General features: G+C 52.3%; 11 non-coding genes across 11 annotated transcripts; all 11 read left to right on the top strand.

Moving 5' to 3' along the window:
- Positions 1-391: 391 nt before the first annotated feature.
- On the top strand, positions 392-510 carry LOC132811953 (5S ribosomal RNA). Its single transcript, XR_009643407.1, has one exon. It is a non-coding gene; the product is annotated as a 5S ribosomal RNA (ribosomal RNA).
- A 1542-nt stretch (positions 511-2052) lies between these two features.
- LOC132811952 (5S ribosomal RNA) lies at positions 2053-2171 on the top strand. The gene has a single exon (XR_009643406.1). It is a non-coding gene; the product is annotated as a 5S ribosomal RNA (ribosomal RNA).
- A 1537-nt stretch (positions 2172-3708) lies between these two features.
- Positions 3709-3827, top strand: LOC132811951 (5S ribosomal RNA). Its single transcript, XR_009643405.1, has one exon. It is a non-coding gene; the product is annotated as a 5S ribosomal RNA (ribosomal RNA).
- A 1541-nt stretch (positions 3828-5368) lies between these two features.
- On the top strand, positions 5369-5487 carry LOC132811950 (5S ribosomal RNA). Its single transcript, XR_009643404.1, has one exon. It is a non-coding gene; the product is annotated as a 5S ribosomal RNA (ribosomal RNA).
- Positions 5488-7025: 1538 nt separating this feature from the next.
- On the top strand, positions 7026-7144 carry LOC132811993 (5S ribosomal RNA). The gene has a single exon (XR_009643437.1). It is a non-coding gene; the product is annotated as a 5S ribosomal RNA (ribosomal RNA).
- Positions 7145-8680: 1536 nt separating this feature from the next.
- LOC132811982 (5S ribosomal RNA) lies at positions 8681-8799 on the top strand. Its single transcript, XR_009643436.1, has one exon. It is a non-coding gene; the product is annotated as a 5S ribosomal RNA (ribosomal RNA).
- Positions 8800-10329: 1530 nt separating this feature from the next.
- On the top strand, positions 10330-10448 carry LOC132811971 (5S ribosomal RNA). Its single transcript, XR_009643425.1, has one exon. It is a non-coding gene; the product is annotated as a 5S ribosomal RNA (ribosomal RNA).
- A 1533-nt stretch (positions 10449-11981) lies between these two features.
- On the top strand, positions 11982-12100 carry LOC132811980 (5S ribosomal RNA). Its single transcript, XR_009643434.1, has one exon. It is a non-coding gene; the product is annotated as a 5S ribosomal RNA (ribosomal RNA).
- A 1539-nt stretch (positions 12101-13639) lies between these two features.
- LOC132811960 (5S ribosomal RNA) lies at positions 13640-13758 on the top strand. Its single transcript, XR_009643414.1, has one exon. It is a non-coding gene; the product is annotated as a 5S ribosomal RNA (ribosomal RNA).
- A 1544-nt stretch (positions 13759-15302) lies between these two features.
- On the top strand, positions 15303-15419 carry LOC132811978 (5S ribosomal RNA). The gene has a single exon (XR_009643432.1). It is a non-coding gene; the product is annotated as a 5S ribosomal RNA (ribosomal RNA).
- A 1540-nt stretch (positions 15420-16959) lies between these two features.
- LOC132811949 (5S ribosomal RNA) lies at positions 16960-17078 on the top strand. The gene has a single exon (XR_009643403.1). It is a non-coding gene; the product is annotated as a 5S ribosomal RNA (ribosomal RNA).
- Positions 17079-17512: the final 434 nt, after the last annotated feature.

Genomic DNA, 17512 nt, shown 5'->3' with positions numbered 1-17512 from the left:
TGGCTAATAGCATCTTGTAGATGGTTAAGATATATGGTAAAAAGCTGCGGTGCCAGTAGTGATCCCTGCGGTACCCCCCTGGCCACTGCCTGCCATTGGGAAAGGGAGGCGTGGAGGAGTGCGGAAGGATGAGAGAATGCAGGCTGCAGCCTGATGAAGCAGGGGGAGGGCTTGCAGTTGGCCTGCGTGGGGATGTGGGAGACTACAGGAGCCTGGTGGGCAAGGGCTGGCTGAAAGGCAGCTGGAGGGACGGAGGGAGGGAAGCACGCACAGAGGAGGAAGAGCAAAGAGAAAAGAGAAAAAAAAAACAAAGGGGATAAAGAGAAAGAGCAGCAAAGAAAATGTGGCTGGCCAGCACGCCTTGAAGTAGGGAGAAAAGGAAGGGGCCGGTGCCTACGGCCATACTAGTCTGAAAACGCCCGATCTCGTCTGATCTCGGAAGCTAAGCAGACTCAGGCCTGGTTAGTACTTGGATGGGAGACCGCCTGGGAATACCAGGTGCAGTAGGCTTTTTCCCGCCAGCAGGGGCTGCTCAAGTCACCCCTCTGCACTTGTGTTGTGCCACGCAATGGAGCGGCAGGTTATTTTTGCTGCTGCTGCTGCTGCTGCTGCTGCTGCTGCGCGCCGGCCATCAGTCGCCTGCAGGCACCAGACAGGGAGGGGAGGAGAGCGGAGCGCTGCCGAAATCAGCGAGAAAGACGGAAAGAAAGGGATTGGGGCTGCACGCTGTCTGCGGGTGGCAGTCAGGAAAGGAGGACAATAGGTGCAGGAGTTGGCCATTCTGCCTTTCGAGCCTGCACCACCATTCAATATGATCATGGCTGATCATCCTTAATCAGTATCCTGTTCCTGCCTTATCTCCGTAACCCTTGATTCCACTATCCTTGAGAGCTCTATGCAACTCTTTCTTAAATGAATCCAGAGACTGGGCCTCCACTGCCCTCTGGGGCAGAGCATTCCACACAGCCACCACTCTCTGGGTGAAGAAGTTTCTCCTCATCTCTGTCCTAAATGGTCTACCCCGTATTTTTAAGCAGTGTCCTCTGTTTCGGCACTCACCCAGCAGCGGAAACATGTTTCCTGCCGCCAGAGTGTCCAATCCTTTGATGATCTGAAATGTCTCAATCAGATCCCCTCTCAGTCTTCTAAACTCGAGGGTACACACAAGCCCAGTCGCTCCAGTCTTTCAGTGTAAGGTAATCCCGCCAGTCCAGGAATTGACCTGGTGAACCTACGCTGCATTCCCTCAATAGCCAGAATCAAATCTGGAGAGCAGAACTGCACACAGTACTCCAGGTGTGGTCTCACCAGGGCCCTGTACAGCTGCAAAAGAACCTCTTTGCTTCTATACTCCATCCCTCTTGTTATGAAGGCCAGCATGCTATTAGCCTTCTTCACTACCTGCTGTACCTGCATGCTTACCTTCATTGAGTGGTGTACAGGAACCCCCAGATCTCTCTGTCCTGCCCCTTGACCTAAATTGATTCCATTTAGGTAGTAATCTGCCTTGCACCAAAGTGGGTAACCATTGATTTATCCACATTAAATTGCATCTGGCCACTCACCTAACTTGTCCAGGTCACCCTGTAATCTGCTAACATCCTGATGACATTTCACCCTGCCAGCCAGCTTAGTATCATCAGCAAATTTGCTAATGTTATGGCTAATAGCATCTTGTAGATGGTTAAGATATATGGTAAAAAGCTGCGGTGCCAGTAGTGATCCCTGCGGTACCCCCCCTGGCCACTGCCTGCCATTGGGAAAGGGAGGCGTGGAGGAGTGCGGAAGGATGAGAGAATGCAGGCTGCAGCCTGATGAAGCAGGGGGAGGGCTTGCAGTTGGCCTGCGTGGGGATGTGGGAGACTACAGGAGCCTGGTGGGCAAGGGCTGGCTGAAAGGCAGCTGGAGGGACGGAGGGAGGGAAGCACGCACAGAGGAGGAAGAGCAAAGAGAAAAGAGAAAAAAAAAACAAAGGGGATAAAGAGAAAGAGCAGCAAAGAAAATGTGGCTGGCCAGCACGCCTTGAAGTAGGGAGAAAAGGAAGGGGCCGGTGCCTACGGCCATACTAGTCTGAAAACGCCCGATCTCGTCTGATCTCGGAAGCTAAGCAGACTCAGGCCTGGTTAGTACTTGGATGGGAGACCGCCTGGGAATACCAGGTGCAGTAGGCTTTTCCGCCAGCAGGGGCTGCTCAAGTCACCCCTCTGCACTTGTGTTGTGCCACGCAATGGAGCGGCAGGTTATTTTTGCTGCTGCTGCTGCTGCTGCTGCTGCTGCTGCTGCTGCCCATCAGTCGCCTGCAGGCACCAGACAGGGAGGGGAGGAGAGCGGAGCGCTGCCGAAATCAGCGAGAAAGACGGAAAGAAAGGGATTGGGGCTGCACGCTGTCTGAGGGTGGCAGTCAGGAAAGGAGGACAATAGGTGCAGGAGTTGGCCATTCTGCCTTTCGAGCCTGCACCACCATTCAATATGATCATGGCTGATCATCCTTAATCAGTATCCTGTTCCTGCCTTATCTCCGTAACCCTTGATTCCACTATCCTTGAGAGCTCTATGCAACTCTTTCTTAAATGAATCCAGAGACTGGGCCTCCACTGCCCTCTGGGGCAGAGCATTCCACACAGCCACCACTCTCTGGGTGAAGAAGTTTCTCCTCATCTCTGTCCTAAATGGTCTACCCCGTATTTTTAAGCAGTGTCCTCTGTTTCGGCACTCACCCAGCAGCGGAAACATGTTTCCTGCCGCCAGAGTGTCCAATCCTTTGATGATCTGAAATGTCTCAATCAGATCCCCTCTCAGTCTTCTAAACTCGAGGGTACACACAAGCCCAGTCGCTCCAGTCTTTCAGTGTAAGGTAATCCCGCCAGTCCAGGAATTGACCTGGTGAACCTACGCTGCATTCCCTCAATAGCCAGAATCAAATCTGGAGAGCAGAACTGCACACAGTACTCCAGGTGTGGTCTCACCAGGGCCCTGTACAGCTGCAAAAGAACCTCTTTGCTTCTATACTCCATCCCTCTTGTTATGAAGGCCAGCATGCTATTAGCCTTCTTCACTACCTGCTGTACCTGCATGCTTACCTTCATTGAGTGGTGTACAGGAACCCCCAGATCTCTCTGTCCTGCCCCTTGACCTAAATTGATTCCATTTAGGTAGTAATCTGCCTTCCACCAAAGTGGGTAACCATTGATTTATCCACATTAAATTGCATCTGGCCACTCACCTAACTTGTCCAGGTCACCCTGTAATCTGCTAACATCCTGATGACATTTCACCCTGCCAGCCAGCTTAGTATCATCAGCAAATTTGCTAATGTTATGGCTAATAGCATCTTGTAGATGGTTAAGATATATGGTAAAAAGCTGCGGTGCCAGTAGTGATCCCTGCGGTACCCCCCTGGCCACTGCCTGCCATTGGGAAAGGGAGGCGTGGAGGAGTGCGGAAGGATGAGAGAATGCAGGCTGCAGCCTTATGAAGCAGGGGAGGGCTTGCAGTTGGCCTGCGTGGGGATGTGGGAGACTACAGGAGCCTGGTGGGCAAGGGCTGGCTGAAAGGCAGCTGGAGGGACGGAGGGAGGGAAGCACGCACAGAGGAGGAAGAGCAAAGAGAAAAGAGAAAAAAAAAACAAAGGGGATAAAGAGAAAGAGCAGCAAAGAAAATGTGGCTGGCCAGCACGCCTTGAAGTAGGGAGAAAAGGAAGGGGCCGGTGCCTACGGCCATACTAGTCTGAAAACGCCCGATCTCGTCTGATCTCGGAAGCTAAGCAGACTCAGGCCTGGTTAGTACTTGGATGGGAGACCGCCTGGGAATACCAGGTGCAGTAGGCTTTTTCCGCCAGCAGGGGCTGCTCAAGTCACCCCTCTGCACTTGTGTTGTGCCACGCAATGGAGCGGCAGGTTATTTTTGCTGCTGCTGCTGCTGCTGCTGCTGCTGCTGCTGTGCCGGCCATCAGTCGCCTGCAGGCACCAGACAGGGAGGGGAGGAGAGCGGAGCGCTGCCGAAATCAGCGAGAAAGACGGAAAGAAAGGGATTGGGGCTGCACGCTGTCTGCGGGTGGCAGTCAGGAAAGGAGGACAATAGGTGCAGGAGTTGGCCATTCTGCCTTTCGAGCCTGCACCACCATTCAATATGATCATGGCTGATCATCCTTAATCAGTATCCTGTTCCTGCCTTATCTCCGTAACCCTTGATTCCACTATCCTTGAGAGCTCTATGCAACTCTTTCTTAAATGAATCCAGAGACTGGGCCTCCACTGCCCTCTGGGGCAGAGCATTCCACACAGCCACCACTCTCTGGGTGAAGAAGTTTCTCCTCATCTCTGTCCTAAATGGTCTACCCCGTATTTTTAAGCAGTGTCCTCTGTTTCGGCACTCACCCAGCAGCGGAAACATGTTTCCTGCCGCCAGAGTGTCCAATCCTTTGATGATCTGAAATGTCTCAATCAGATCCCCTCTCAGTCTTCTAAACTCGAGGGTACACACAAGCCCAGTCGCTCCAGTCTTTCAGTGTAAGGTAATCCCGCCAGTCCAGGAATTGACCTGGTGAACCTACGCTGCATTCCCTCAATAGCCAGAATCAAATCTGGAGAGCAGAACTGCACACAGTACTCCAGGTGTGGTCTCACCAGGGCCCTGTACAGCTGCAAAAGAACCTCTTTGCTTCTATACTCCATCCCTCTTGTTATGAAGGCCAGCATGCTATTAGCCTTCTTCACTACCTGCTGTACCTGCATGCTTACCTTCATTGAGTGGTGTACAGGAACCCCCAGATCTCTCTGTCCTGCCCCTTGACCTAAATTGATTCCATTTAGGTAGTAATCTGCCTTCCACCAAAGTGGGTAACCATTGATTTATCCACATTAAATTGCATCTGGCCACTCACCTAACTTGTCCAGGTCACCCTGTAATCTGCTAACATCCTGATGACATTTCACCCTGCCAGCCAGCTTAGTATCATCAGCAAATTTGCTAATGTTATGGCTAATAGCATCTTGTAGATGGTTAAGATATATGGTAAAAAGCTGCGGTGCCAGTAGTGATCCCTGCGGTACCCCCCTGGCCACTGCCTGCCATTGGGAAAGGGAGGCGTGGAGGAGTGCGGAAGGATGAGAGAATGCAGGCTGCAGCCTGATGAAGCAGGGGGAGGGCTTGCAGTTGGCCTGCGTGGGGATGTGGGAGACTACAGGAGCCTGGTGGGCAAGGGCTGGCTGAAAGGCAGCTGGAGGGACGGAGGGAGGGAAGCACGCACAGAGGAGGAAGAGCAAAGAGAAAAGAGAAAAAAAAAACAAAGGGGATAAAGAGAAAGAGCAGCAAAGAAAATGTGGCTGGCCAGCACGCCTTGAAGTAGGGAGAAAAGGAAGGGGCCGGTGCCTACGGCCATACTAGTCTGAAAACGCCCGATCTCGTCTGATCTCGGAAGCTAAGCAGACTCAGGCCTGGTTAGTACTTGGATGGGAGACCGCCTGGGAATACCAGGTGCAGTAGGCTTTTTCCGCCAGCAGGGGCTGCTCAAGTCACCCCTCTGCACTTGTGTTGTGCCACGCAATGGAGCGGCAGGTTATTTTTGCTGCTGCTGCTGCTGCTGCTGCTGCTGCTGTGCCGGCCATCAGTCGCCTGCAGGCACCAGACAGGGAGGGGAGGAGAGCGGAGCGCTGCCGAAATCAGCGAGAAAGACGGAAAGAAAGGGATTGGGGCTGCACGCTGTCTGCGGGTGGCAGTCAGGAAAGGAGGACAATAGGTGCAGGAGTTGGCCATTCTGCCTTTCGAGCCTGCACCACCATTCAATATGATCATGGCTGATCATCCTTAATCAGTATCCTGTTCCTGCCTTATCTCCGTAACCCTTGATTCCACTATCCTTGAGAGCTCTATGCAACTCTTTCTTAAATGAATCCAGAGACTGGGCCTCCACTGCCCTCTGGGGCAGAGCATTCCACACAGCCACCACTCTCTGGGTGAAGAAGTTTCTCCTCATCTCTGTCCTAAATGGTCTACCCCGTATTTTTAAGCAGTGTCCTCTGTTTCGGCACTCACCCAGCAGCGGAAACATGTTTCCTGCCGCCAGAGTGTCCAATCCTTTGATGATCTGAAATGTCTCAATCAGATCCCCTCTCAGTCTTCTAAACTCGAGGGTACACACAAGCCCAGTCGCTCCAGTCTTTCAGTGTAAGGTAATCCCGCCAGTCCAGGAATTGACCTGGTGAACCTACGCTGCATTCCCTCAATAGCCAGAATCAAATCTGGAGAGCAGAACTGCACACAGTACTCCAGGTGTGGTCTCACCAGGGCCCTGTACAGCTGCAAAAGAACCTCTTTGCTTCTATACTCCATCCCTCTTGTTATGAAGGCCAGCATGCTATTAGCCTTCTTCACTACCTGCTGTACCTGCATGCTTACCTTCATTGAGTGGTGTACAGGAACCCCCAGATCTCTCTGTCCTGCCCCTTGACCTAAATTGATTCCATTTAGGTAGTAATCTGCCTTGCACCAAAGTGGGTAACCATTGATTTATCCACATTAAATTGCATCTGGCCACTCACCTAACTTGTCCAGGTCACCCTGTAATCTGCTAACATCCTGATGACATTTCACCCTGCCAGCCAGCTTAGTATCATCAGCAAATTTGCTAATGTTATGGCTAATAGCATCTTGTAGATGGTTAAGATATATGGTAAAAAGCTGCGGTGCCAGTAGTGATCCCTGCGGTACCCCCCTGGCCACTGCCTGCCATTGGGAAAGGGAGGCGTGGAGGAGTGCGGAAGGATGAGAGAATGCAGGCTGCAGCCTGATGAAGCAGGGGGAGGGCTTGCAGTTGGCCTGCGTGGGGATGTGGGAGACTACAGGAGCCTGGTGGGCAAGGGCTGGCTGAAAGGCAGCTGGAGGGACGGAGGGAGGGAAGCACGCACAGAGGAGGAAGAGCAAAGAGAAAAGAGAAAAAAAAAACAAAGGGGATAAAGAGAAAGAGCAGCAAAGAAAATGTGGCTGGCCAGCACGCCTTGAAGTAGGGAGAAAAGGAAGGGGCCGGTGCCTACGGCCATACTAGTCTGAAAACGCCCGATCTCGTCTGATCTCGGAAGCTAAGCAGACTCAGGCCTGGTTAGTACTTGGATGGGAGACCGCCTGGGAATACCAGGTGCAGTAGGCTTTTTCCGCCAGCAGGGGCTGCTCAAGTCACCCCTCTGCACTTGTGTTGTGCCACGCAATGGAGCGGCAGGTTATTTTTGCTGCTGCTGCTGCTGCTGCTGCTGCTGCTGTGCCGGCCATCAGTCGCCTGCAGGCACCAGACAGGGAGGGGAGGAGAGCGGAGCGCTGCCGAAATCAGCGAGAAAGACGGAAAGAAAGGGATTGGGGCTGCACGCTGTCTGCGGGTGGCAGTCAGGAAAGGAGGACAATAGGTGCAGGAGTTGGCCATTCTGCCTTTCGAGCCTGCACCACCATTCAATATGATCATGGCTGATCATCCTTAATCAGTATCCTGTTCCTGCCTTATCTCCGTAACCCTTGATTCCACTATCCTTGAGAGCTCTATGCAACTCTTTCTTAAATGAATCCAGAGACTGGGCCTCCACTGCCCTCTGGGGCAGAGCATTCCACACAGCCACCACTCTCTGGGTGAAGAAGTTTCTCCTCATCTCTGTCCTAAATGGTCTACCCCGTATTTTTAAGCAGTGTCCTCTGTTTCGGCACTCACCCAGCAGCGGAAACATGTTTCCTGCCGCCAGAGTGTCCAATCCTTTGATGATCTGAAATGTCTCAATCAGATCCCCTCTCAGTCTTCTAAACTCGAGGGTACACACAAGCCCAGTCGCTCCAGTCTTTCAGTGTAAGGTAATCCCGCCAGTCCAGGAATTGACCTGGTGAACCTACGCTGCATTCCCTCAATAGCCAGAATCAAATCTGGAGAGCAGAACTGCACACAGTACTCCAGGTGTGGTCTCACCAGGGCCCTGTACAGCTGCAAAAGAACCTCTTTGCTTCTATACTCCATCCCTCTTGTTATGAAGGCCAGCATGCTATTAGCCTTCTTCACTACCTGCTGTACCTGCATGCTTACCTTCATTGAGTGGTGTACAGGAACCCCCAGATCTCTCTGTCCTGCCCCTTGACCTAAATTGATTCCATTTAGGTAGTAATCTGCCTTCCACCAAAGTGGGTAACCATTGATTTATCCACATTAAATTGCATCTGGCCACTCACCTAACTTGTCCAGGTCACCCTGTAATCTGCTAACATCCTGATGACATTTCACCCTGCCAGCCAGCTTAGTATCATCAGCAAATTTGCTAATGTTATGGCTAATAGCATCTTGTAGATGGTTAAGATATATGGTAAAAAGCTGCGGTGCCAGTAGTGATCCCTGCGGTACCCCCCTGGCCACTGCCTGCCATTGGGAAAGGGAGGCGTGGAGGAGTGCGGAAGGATGAGAGAATGCAGGCTGCAGCCTATGAAGCAGGGGGAGGGCTTGCAGTTGGCCTGCGTGGGGATGTGGGAGACTACAGGAGCCTGGTGGGCAAGGGCTGGCTGAAAGGCAGCTGGAGGGACGGAGGGAGGGAAGCACGCACAGAGGAGGAAGAGCAAAGAGAAAAGAGAAAAAAAAAACAAAGGGGATAAAGAGAAAGAGCAGCAAAGAAAATGTGGCTGGCCAGCACGCCTTGAAGTAGGGAGAAAAGGAAGGGCCGGTGCCTACGGCCATACTAGTCTGAAAACGCCCGATCTCGTCTGATCTCGGAAGCTAAGCAGACTCAGGCCTGGTTAGTACTTGGATGGGAGACCGCCTGGGAATACCAGGTGCAGTAGGCTTTTTCCGCCAGCAGGGGCTGCTCAAGTCACCCCTCTGCACTTGTGTTGTGCCACGCAATGGAGCGGCAGGTTATTTTTGCTGCTGCTGCTGCTGCTGCTGCTGCCGGCCATCAGTCGCCTGCAGGCACCAGACAGGGAGGGGAGGAGAGCGGAGCGCTGCCGAAATCAGCGAGAAAGACGGAAAGAAAGGGATTGGGGCTGCACGCTGTCTGCGGGTGGCAGTCAGGAAAGGAGGACAATAGGTGCAGGAGTTGGCCATTCTGCCTTTCGAGCCTGCACCACCATTCAATATGATCATGGCTGATCATCCTTAATCAGTATCCTGTTCCTGCCTTATCTCCGTAACCCTTGATTCCACTATCCTTGAGAGCTCTATGCAACTCTTTCTTAAATGAATCCAGAGACTGGGCCTCCACTGCCCTCTGGGGCAGAGCATTCCACACAGCCACCACTCTCTGGGTGAAGAAGTTTCTCCTCATCTCTGTCCTAAATGGTCTACCCCGTATTTTTAAGCAGTGTCCTCTGTTTCGGCACTCACCCAGCAGCGGAAACATGTTTCCTGCCGCCAGAGTGTCCAATCCTTTGATGATCTGAAATGTCTCAATCAGATCCCCTCTCAGTCTTCTAAACTCGAGGGTACACACAAGCCCAGTCGCTCCAGTCTTTCAGTGTAAGGTAATCCCGCCAGTCCAGGAATTGACCTGGTGAACCTACGCTGCATTCCCTCAATAGCCAGAATCAAATCTGGAGAGCAGAACTGCACACAGTACTCCAGGTGTGGTCTCACCAGGGCCCTGTACAGCTGCAAAAGAACCTCTTTGCTTCTATACTCCATCCCTCTTGTTATGAAGGCCAGCATGCTATTAGCCTTCTTCACTACCTGCTGTACCTGCATGCTTACCTTCATTGAGTGGTGTACAGGAACCCCCAGATCTCTCTGTCCTGCCCCTTGACCTAAATTGATTCCATTTAGGTAGTAATCTGCCTTGCACCAAAGTGGGTAACCATTGATTTATCCACATTAAATTGCATCTGGCCACTCACCTAACTTGTCCAGGTCACCCTGTAATCTGCTAACATCCTGATGACATTTCACCCTGCCAGCCAGCTTAGTATCATCAGCAAATTTGCTAATGTTATGGCTAATAGCATCTTGTAGATGGTTAAGATATATGGTAAAAAGCTGCGGTGCCAGTAGTGATCCCTGCGGTACCCCCCTGGCCACTGCCTGCCATTGGGAAAGGGAGGCGTGGAGGAGTGCGGAAGGATGAGAGAATGCAGGCTGCAGCCTGATGAAGCAGGGGGAGGGCTTGCAGTTGGCCTGCGTGGGGATGTGGGAGACTACAGGAGCCTGGTGGGCAAGGGCTGGCTGAAAGGCAGCTGGAGGGACGGAGGGAGGGAAGCACGCACAGAGGAGGAAGAGCAAAGAGAAAAGAGAAAAAAAAAACAAAGGGGATAAAGAGAAAGAGCAGCAAAGAAAATGTGGCTGGCCAGCACGCCTTGAAGTAGGGAGAAAAGGAAGGGGCCGGTGCCTACGGCCATACTAGTCTGAAAACGCCCGATCTCGTCTGATCTCGGAAGCTAAGCAGACTCAGGCCTGGTTAGTACTTGGATGGGAGACCGCCTGGGAATACCAGGTGCAGTAGGCTTTTTCCGCCAGCAGGGGCTGCTCAAGTCACCCCTCTGCACTTGTGTTGTGCCACGCAATGGAGCGGCAGGTTATTTTTGCTGCTGCTGCTGCTGCTGCTGCCGGCCATCAGTCGCCTGCAGGCACCAGACAGGGAGGGGAGGAGAGCGGAGCGCTGCCGAAATCAGCGAGAAAGACGGAAAGAAAAGGATTGGGGCTGCACGCTGTCTGCGGGTGGCAGTCAGGAAAGGAGGACAATAGGTGCAGGAGTTGGCCATTCTGCCTTTCGAGCCTGCACCACCATTCAATATGATCATGGCTGATCATCCTTAATCAGTATCCTGTTCCTCCTTATTATCTCCGTAACCCTTGATTCCACTATCCTTGAGAGCTCTATGCAACTCTTTCTTAAATGAATCCAGAGACTGGGCCTCCACTGCCCTCTGGGGCAGAGCATTCCACACAGCCACCACTCTCTGGGTGAAGAAGTTTCTCCTCATCTCTGTCCTAAATGGTCTACCCCGTATTTTTAAGCAGTGTCCTCTGTTTCGGCACTCACCCAGCAGCGGAAACATGTTTCCTGCCGCCAGAGTGTCCAATCCTTTGATGATCTGAAATGTCTCAATCAGATCCCCTCTCAGTCTTCTAAACTCGAGGGTACACACAAGCCCAGTCGCTCCAGTCTTTCAGTGTAAGGTAATCCCGCCAGTCCAGGAATTGACCTGGTGAACCTACGCTGCATTCCCTCAATAGCCAGAATCAAATCTGGAGAGCAGAACTGCACACAGTACTCCAGGTGTGGTCTCACCAGGGCCCTGTACAGCTGCAAAAGAACCTCTTTGCTTCTATACTCCATCCCTCTTGTTATGAAGGCCAGCATGCTATTAGCCTTCTTCACTACCTGCTGTACCTGCATGCTTACCTTCATTGAGTGGTGTACAGGAACCCCCAGATCTCTCTGTCCTGCCCCTTGACCTAAATTGATTCCATTTAGGTAGTAATCTGCCTTCCACCAAAGTGGGTAACCATTGATTTATCCACATTAAATTGCATCTGGCCTGGCCACTCACCTAACTTGTCCAGGTCACCCTGTAATCTGCTAACATCCTGATGACATTTCACCCTGCCAGCCAGCTTAGTATCATCAGCAAATTTGCTAATGTTATGGCTAATAGCATCTTGTAGATGGTTAAGATATATGGTAAAAAGCTGCGGTGCCAGTAGTGATCCCTGCGGTACCCCCCTGGCCACTGCCTGCCATTGGGAAAGGGAGGCGTGGAGGAGTGCGGAAGGATGAGAGAATGCAGGCTGCAGCCTGATGAAGCAGGGGGAGGGCTTGCAGTTGGCCTGCGTGGGGATGTGGGAGACTACAGGAGCCTGGTGGGCAAGGGCTGGCTGAAAGGCAGCTGGAGGGACGGAGGGAGGGAAGCACGCACAGAGAGGAAGAGCAAAGAGAAAAGAGAAAAAAAAAACAAAGGGGATAAAGAGAAAGAGCAGCAAAGAAAATGTGGCTGGCCAGCACGCCTTGAAGTAGGGAGAAAAGGAAGGGGCCGGTGCCTACGGCCATACTAGTCTGAAACGCGCCGATCTCGTCTGATCTCGGAAGCTAAGCAGACTCAGGCCTGGTTAGTACTTGGATGGGAGACCGCCTGGGAATACCAGGTGCAGTAGGCTTTTTCCGCCAGCAGGGGCTGCTCAAGTCACCCCTCTGCACTTGTGTTGTGCCACGCAATGGAGCGGCAGGTTATTTTTGCTGCTGCTGCTGCTGCTGCTGCTGCTGCTGTGCCGGCCATCAGTCGCCTGCAGGCACCAGACAGGGAGGGGAGGAGAGCGGAGCGCTGCCGAAATCAGCGAGAAAGACGGAAAGAAAGGGATTGGGGCTGCACGCTGTCTGCGGGTGGCAGTCAGGAAAGGAGGACAATAGGTGCAGGAGTTGGCCATTCTGCCTTTCGAGCCTGCACCACCATTCAATATGATCATGGCTGATCATCCTTAATCAGTATCCTGTTCCTGCCTTATCTCCGTAACCCTTGATTCCACTATCCTTGAGAGCTCTATGCAACTCTTTCTTAAATGAATCCAGAGACTGGGCCTCCACTGCCCTCTGGGGCAGAGCATTCCACACAGCCACCACTCTCTGGGTGAAGAAGTTTCTCCTCATCTCTGTCCTAAATGGTCTACCCCGTATTTTTAAGCAGTGTCCTCTGTTTCGGCACTCACCCAGCAGCGGAAACATGTTTCCTGCCGCCAGAGTGTCCAATCCTTTGATGATCTGAAATGTCTCAATCAGATCCCCTCTCAGTCTTCTAAACTCGAGGGTACACACAAGCCCAGTCGCTCCAGTCTTTCAGTGTAAGGTAATCCCGCCAGTCCAGGAATTGACCTGGTGAACCTACGCTGCATTCCCTCAATAGCCAGAATCAAATCTGGAGAGCAGAACTGCACACAGTACTCCAGGTGTGGTCTCACCAGGGCCCTGTACAGCTGCAAAAGAACCTCTTTGCTTCTATACTCCATCCCTCTTGTTATGAAGGCCAGCATGCTATTAGCCTTCTTCACTACCTGCTGTACCTGCATGCTTACCTTCATTGAGTGGTGTACAGGAACCCCCAGATCTCTCTGTCCTGCCCCTTGACCTAAATTGATTCCATTTAGGTAGTAATCTGCCTTGCACCAAAGTGGGTAACCATTGATTTATCCACATTAAATTGCATCTGGCCACTCACCTAACTTGTCCAGGTCACCCTGTAATCTGCTAACATCCTGATGACATTTCACCCTGCCAGCCAGCTTAGTATCATCAGCAAATTTGCTAATGTTATGGCTAATAGCATCTTGTAGATGGTTAAGATATATGGTAAAAAGCTGCGGTGCCAGTAGTGATCCCTGCGGTACCCCCCCCTGGCCACTGCCTGCCATTGGGAAAGGGAGGCGTGGAGGAGTGCGGAAGGATGAGAGAATGCAGGCTGCAGCCTGATGAAGCAGGGGAGGGCTTGCAGTTGGCCTGCGTGGGGATGTGGGAGACTACAGGAGCCTGGTGGGCAAGGGCTGGCTGAAAGGCAGCTGGAGGGACGGAGGGAGGGAAGCACGCACAGAGGAGGAAGAGCAAAGAGAAAAGAGAAAAAAAAAACAAAGGGGATAAAGAGAAAGAGCAGCAAAGAAAATGTGGCTGGCCAGCACGCCTTGAAGTAGGGAGAAAAGGAAGGGGCCGGTGCCTACGGCCATACTAGTCTGAAAACGCCCGATCTCGTCTGATCTCGGAAGCTAAGCAGACTCAGGCCTGGTTAGTACTTGGATGGGAGACCGCCTGGGAATACCAGGTGCAGTAGGCTTTTTCCGCCAGCAGGGGCTGCTCAAGTCACCCCTCTGCACTTGTGTTGTGCCACGCAATGGAGCGGCAGGTTATTTTTGCTGCTGCTGCTGCTGCTGCTGCTGCTGCTGCTGCTGCTGCTGCCATCAGTCGCCTGCAGGCACCAGACAGGGAGGGGAGGAGAGCGGAGCGCTGCCGAAATCAGCGAGAAAGACGGAAAGAAAGGGATTGGGGCTGCACGCTGTCTGCGGGTGGCAGTCAGGAAAGGAGGACAATAGGTGCAGGAGTTGGCCATTCTGCCTTTCGAGCCTGCACCACCATTCAATATGATCATGGCTGATCATCCTTAATCAGTATCCTGTTCCTGCCTTATCTCCGTAACCCTTGATTCCACTATCCTTGAGAGCTCTATGCAACTCTTTCTTAAATGAATCCAGAGACTGGGCCTCCACTGCCCTCTGGGGCAGAGCATTCCACACAGCCACCACTCTCTGGGTGAAGAAGTTTCTCCTCATCTCTGTCCTAAATGGTCTACCCCGTATTTTTAAGCAGTGTCCTCTGTTTCGGCACTCACCCAGCAGCGGAAACATGTTTCCTGCCGCCAGAGTGTCCAATCCTTTGATGATCTGAAATGTCTCAATCAGATCCCCTCTCAGTCTTCTAAACTCGAGGGTACACACAAGCCCAGTCGCTCCAGTCTTTCAGTGTAAGGTAATCCCGCCAGTCCAGGAATTGACCTGGTGAACCTACGCTGCATTCCCTCAATAGCCAGAATCAAATCTGGAGAGCAGAACTGCACACAGTACTCCAGGTGTGGTCTCACCAGGGCCCTGTACAGCTGCAAAAGAACCTCTTTGCTTCTATACTCCATCCCTCTTGTTATGAAGGCCAGCATGCTATTAGCCTTCTTCACTACCTGCTGTACCTGCATGCTTACCTTCATTGAGTGGTGTACAGGAACCCCCAGATCTCTCTGTCCTGCCCCTTGACCTAAATTGATTCCATTTAGGTAGTAATCTGCCTTCCACCAAAGTGGGTAACCATTGATTTATCCACATTAAATTGCATCTGGCCACTCACCTAACTTGTCCAGGTCACCCTGTAATCTGCTAACATCCTGATGACATTTCACCCTGCCAGCCAGCTTAGTATCATCAGCAAATTTGCTAATGTTATGGCTAATAGCATCTTGTAGATGGTTAAGATATATGGTAAAAAGCTGCGGTGCCAGTAGTGATCCCTGCGGTACCCCCCTGGCCACTGCCTGCCATTGGGAAAGGGAGGCGTGGAGGAGTGCGGAAGGATGAGAGAATGCAGGCTGCAGCCTGATGAAGCAGGGGGAGGGCTTGCAGTTGGCCTGCGTGGGGATGTGGGAGACTACAGGAGCCTGGTGGGCAAGGGCTGGCTGAAAGGCAGCTGGAGGGACGGAGGGAGGGAAGCACGCACAGAGGAGGAAGAGCAAAGAGAAAAGAGAAAAAAAAAACAAAGGGGATAAAGAGAAAGAGCAGCAAAGAAAATGTGGCTGGCCAGCACGCCTTGAAGTAGGGAGAAAAGGAAGGGGCCGGTGCCTACGGCCATACTAGTCTGAAAACGCCCGATCTCGTCTGATCTCGGAAGCTAAGCAGACTCAGGCCTGGTTAGTACTTGGATGGGACCGCCTGGGAATACCAGGTGCAGTAGGCTTTTTCCGCCAGCAGGGGCTGCTCAAGTCACCCCTCTGCACTTGTGTTGTGCCACGCAATGGAGCGGCAGGTTATTTTTGCTGCTGCTGCTGCTGCTGCTGCTGCTGCTGCTGCTGTGCCGCCATCAGTCGCCTGCAGGCACCAGACAGGGAGGGGAGGAGAGCGGAGCGCTGCCGAAATCAGCGAGAAAGACGGAAAGAAAGGGATTGGGGCTGCACGCTGTCTGCGGGTGGCAGTCAGGAAAGGAGGACAATAGGTGCAGGAGTTGGCCATTCTGCCTTTCGAGCCTGCACCACCATTCAATATGATCATGGCTGATCATCCTTAATCAGTATCCTGTTCCTGCCTTATCTCCGTAACCCTTGATTCCACTATCCTTGAGAGCTCTATGCAACTCTTTCTTAAATGAATCCAGAGACTGGGCCTCCACTGCCCTCTGGGGCAGAGCATTCCACACAGCCACCACTCTCTGGGTGAAGAAGTTTCTCCTCATCTCTGTCCTAAATGGTCTACCCCGTATTTTTAAGCAGTGTCCTCTGTTTCGGCACTCACCCAGCAGCGGAAACATGTTTCCTGCCGCCAGAGTGTCCAATCCTTTGATGATCTGAAATGTCTCAATCAGATCCCCTCTCAGTCTTCTAAACTCGAGGGTACACACAAGCCCAGTCGCTCCAGTCTTTCAGTGTAAGGTAATCCCGCCAGTCCAGGAATTGACCTGGTGAACCTACGCTGCATTCCCTCAATAGCCAGAATCAAATCTGGAGAGCAGAACTGCACACAGTACTCCAGGTGTGGTCTCACCAGGGCCCTGTACAGCTGCAAAAGAACCTCTTTGCTTCTATACTCCATCCCTCTTGTTATGAAGGCCAGCATGCTATTAGCCTTCTTCACTACCTGCTGTACCTGCATGCTTACCTTCATTGAGTGGTGTACAGGAACCCCCAGATCTCTCTGTCCTGCCCCTTGACCTAAATTGATTCCATTTAGGTAGTAATCTGCCTTGCACCAAAGTGGGTAACCATTGATTTATCCACATTAAATTGCATCTGGCCACTCACCTAACTTGTCCAGGTCACCCTGTAATCTGCTAACATCCTGATGACATTTCACCCTGCCAGCCAGCTTAGTATCATCAGCAAATTTGCTAATGTTATGGCTAATAGCATCTTGTAGATGGTTAAGATATATGGTAAAAAGCTGCGGTGCCAGTAGTGATCCCTGCGGTACCCCCCTGGCCACTGCCTGCCATTGGGAAAGGGAGGCGTGGAGGAGTGCGGAAGGATGAGAGAATGCAGGCTGCAGCCTTGAAGCAGGGGGAGGGCTTGCAGTTGGCCTGCGTGGGGATGTGGGAGACTACAGGAGCCTGGTGGGCAAGGGCTGGCTGAAAGGCAGCTGGAGGGACGGAGGGAGGGAAGCACGCACAGAGGAGGAAGAGCAAAGAGAAAAGAGAAAAAAAAAACAAAGGGGATAAAGAGAAAGAGCAGCAAAGAAAATGTGGCTGGCCAGCACGCCTTGAAGTAGGGAGAAAAGGAAGGGGCCGTGCCTACGGCCATACTAGTCTGAAAACGCCCGATCTCGTCTGATCTCGGAAGCTAAGCAGACTCAGGCCTGGTTAGTACTTGGATGGGAGACCGCCTGGGAATACCAGGTGCAGTAGGCTTTTTCCGCCAGCAGGGGCTGCTCAAGTCACCCCTCTGCACTTGTGTTGTGCCACGCAATGGAGCGGCAGGTTATTTTTGCTGCTGCTGCTGCTGCTGCTGCTGCTGCTGCTGTGCCGGCCATCAGTCGCCTGCAGGCACCAACAGGGAGGGGAGGAGAGCGGAGCGCTGCCGAAATCAGCGAGAAAGACGGAAAGAAAGGGATTGGGGCTGCACGCTGTCTGAGGGTGGCAGTCAGGAAAGGAGGACAATAGGTGCAGGAGTTGGCCATTCTGCCTTTCGAGCCTGCACCACCATTCAATATGATCATGGCTGATCATCCTTAATCAGTATCCTGTTCCTGCCTTATCTCCGTAACCTTGATTCCAGTATCCTTGAGAGCTCTATGCAACTCTTTCTTAAATGAATCCAGAGACTGGGCCTCCACTGCCTCTGG

The sequence above is a fragment of the Hemiscyllium ocellatum genome, unplaced genomic scaffold (genome assembly GCF_020745735.1).
Source record: "Hemiscyllium ocellatum isolate sHemOce1 unplaced genomic scaffold, sHemOce1.pat.X.cur. scaffold_2472_pat_ctg1, whole genome shotgun sequence".
In the NCBI taxonomy this organism is placed as follows: Eukaryota; Metazoa; Chordata; class Chondrichthyes; order Orectolobiformes; family Hemiscylliidae; genus Hemiscyllium; species Hemiscyllium ocellatum.
This window is presented reverse-complemented; position numbering and strand designations above follow the sequence as displayed.